The 1,913-nt window shown below is 42.0% G+C and overlaps 1 pseudogene; it reads left to right on the forward strand.

Moving 5' to 3' along the window:
- Positions 1-929: 929 nt before the first annotated feature.
- On the forward strand, positions 930-1,048 carry LOC145391333 (5S ribosomal RNA; annotated as a pseudogene).
- Positions 1,049-1,913: the final 865 nt, after the last annotated feature.

The raw sequence follows: 1,913 nt of genomic DNA on the forward strand, positions 1-1,913 counted from the left end.
CCAGGTCAGTGCATTCACAAGGCCTTGTAGGGAAGAAAGGAAGGAGAAGGAGAGTAAGACAAAGTACACCTTTGATAAGAGGCGGTTACGGGGGCGGAGGAAGAGGAGGAGATGGCGGAGAAGGATGAGGAGAAAGAGGAGGAGGAGATGGTGGTGGTAATGTCAGTGGTGACCAAGGCAAAGCTGGCGGCAAGAATGAGGAGAAATATGAAGAAAACATATAAAACCGGTGTAATGGAGGAAGCAAAGGAAGGAAGAATGAGAAGAAGGAGGAGTGGAAGGGAGGAAAAAAAAGGTAGAAGAAGAATAGGATAAGTAGGAGGATGAGGAAGACTACGGCGATATTAGTGAGGTAATCTAATGATGATAAAAAAAAAAAAGAACACGAATTGAAAAAAGACAAAAGGTGTAGGGAAGGAACAGGGTATAAATGTTAGAGACAAACCGAAGGAGAAGAGGCGGAGGAAGTAGAAAATAAGGAAACAGAGAAAATGGAGGAAGTGAAGTGAATGAGGAGGGAGGGGAAAAGAGGATGGAGAAGGTGGACGGGGAGGAACAGTAATGGTAACAGTGGTTGTAATAACTGTAGACGCTGTAATTTTAGCTGTGTTCGTAGTGTATTTGCAGTGGTCTGGAGAAAGCAAGAATGAAATGAAACGTGCATCACTGTATTTATGGCCTTAATTGATTTATTCCATACACCTATGTCTTTTACCTCTACCTGACAAAGTCAGAGAATGGCGCTGTTATCACTGGAATCAATAGGTGTTCGTCCTGAGAGCTGGGAAGCAGGGCAACTGGCCAGGTGCAGAGATTTCGTTTCTGGGACAGAGCTCAGAAACTAGTCATGAAATTTCACATAGTTATGTGTCTTACAGTGATCGGGTGCCTTTTAATAGGCAGAATGCTGTGTCTTAGGTAGTTTTTTTTTTTTTTTCCATACCACGTTGATTACACCGCTTCCCGTCCGATCAGCGAAGTTAAGCAACGTTGGGTCTGGTTAGTACTTGGATGGGTGACCACCTGGGAACACCAAATGCTGTTGGCATCCCTACGTGTCAAGTGGGGTTGGTGGAGGATTAGTGCCCCTCCCTGTAAAACAATTAACTCTAAGCCGTTGGCCACCCCGTTTGGGATACATGGCGTCTGGCAATGAGTGAATGAATGAAAAAAATAATAATAATAATAATAATTTTTTCCAGAGATTTCGTTGTGACCTGCGTAAGGGATCTGGAGTAACAGGTTATGTGTCCTTAAGGCATTCTCCTGACGCCCACCTGTAAAAGAAAAGATGGGGGGGGGTGAGGGCCGTTATGCGCTTGGTTAGGTGTGCAAGGAGGTGGGGGGTATGTGCTTGGTCAGATGAAGGGCTGTAACAGCTTAACGTTGCCTCTTGGTTTTATTCTTTTAATCGCTTTTTATTTTTTTTTATTTTCTATTACTTTATTCTGAAAGGTTATTCGAACTGGGATAGGGTGTAGTTGTAGCCTTAATTAACCTCTTCACTACTGCCGTTAAAAAATCTTTAAAGTTGTCATAAGGTGGCTTCATATAAAAGGAAAATCACTTTAAGTAAGACGTTAAGTGCACATTAAATTAAGGATTTATGAAGCTCTTATACGAGATTTTGAAAAATTCGTTGGGCTCCAAGGATCACATTACTAGGTTTCGGAAGTCATTGCTCACTGCCTTCTTATTCATCACTAGGAAGCTCTGTATTAGTGTTGGCAGTAGTACCAAACAGTTTTACGCATCTAATGAAACTTTCTTGTAACGAAATGGTTTTTGTAAGCTTTATCTAACCACATAAATTCGATATCCTTTCTTAGGTTGAACAGAATCATCTGAGGGCGGCAGGAATAGAATGCAAATTACCTCATCAGATAGTCAGGTTTGACCAGATGCTTTATTAG

This window comes from Coenobita brevimanus, chromosome 17 (genome assembly GCF_032717465.1).
Source record: "Coenobita brevimanus isolate Jiangsu-jjx chromosome 17, ASM3271746v2, whole genome shotgun sequence".
NCBI lineage: Eukaryota > Metazoa > Arthropoda > Malacostraca > Decapoda > Coenobitidae > Coenobita > Coenobita brevimanus.